Source organism: Arachis duranensis, chromosome 3 (assembly GCF_000817695.3).
Source record: "Arachis duranensis cultivar V14167 chromosome 3, aradu.V14167.gnm2.J7QH, whole genome shotgun sequence".
Taxonomy (NCBI): domain Eukaryota; kingdom Viridiplantae; phylum Streptophyta; class Magnoliopsida; order Fabales; family Fabaceae; genus Arachis; species Arachis duranensis.
In genome coordinates, this window is record NC_029774.3 from 93,687,888 (window position 1) to 93,688,522 (window position 635).

A 635-nucleotide genomic window follows, 5' to 3' on the forward strand; every position below is an offset into this window, starting at 1 on the left:
AAGGATAGCCTGGACTCCTGGGATAAGCTGGTCACAACCTTCTTGGATAAATTCTTTCCTCCTCAAAAGCTGAGCAAGCTGAGAGTGGATGTTCAAACCTTCAAACAAAAAGATGGTGAATCCCTCTATGAAGCTTGGGAAAGATACAAGCAGCTGACCAAAAGATGTCCATCTGGCATGTTTTCAGAATGGACCATATTAGATATATTCTATTATGGCCTGTCTGAATTTTCGAAAATGTCATTGGACCATTCTGCAGGTGGATCTATTCACCTAAAGAAAACGCCTGAAGAGGCTCAAGAACTCATTGACATGGTTGCAAACAACCAATTCATGTACACTTCTGAGAGGAATTCCGTGAATAATGGATACCTCAGAAGAAAGGAGTTCTTGAAATTGATGCTCTGAATTCCATATTGGCTCAGAACAAAGTGTTGACTCAATAGGTCAACATGATCTCTCAAAATCTGAATGGATGGCAACATGCATCCAACAGTACCAAAGAGGCAGCTTCTGAAGAAGCTTATGATCCTGAGAACCCTGCAATAGCAGAGATAAATTATATGGGTGAACCTTGTGGAAACACCTATAATTCATCATGGAGAAATCATCCAAATTTCTCATGGAATGATCAA

At 40.2% G+C, this 635-nt stretch overlaps 1 non-coding gene across 1 annotated transcript; it reads right to left on the reverse strand.

Moving 5' to 3' along the window:
• Positions 1-75: 75 nt before the first annotated feature.
• Positions 76-179, reverse strand: LOC127746206 (small nucleolar RNA R71). Its single transcript, XR_008007826.1, has one exon. It is a non-coding gene; the product is annotated as a small nucleolar RNA R71 (small nucleolar RNA).
• Between the last annotated feature and the right edge of the window lie 456 nt (positions 180-635).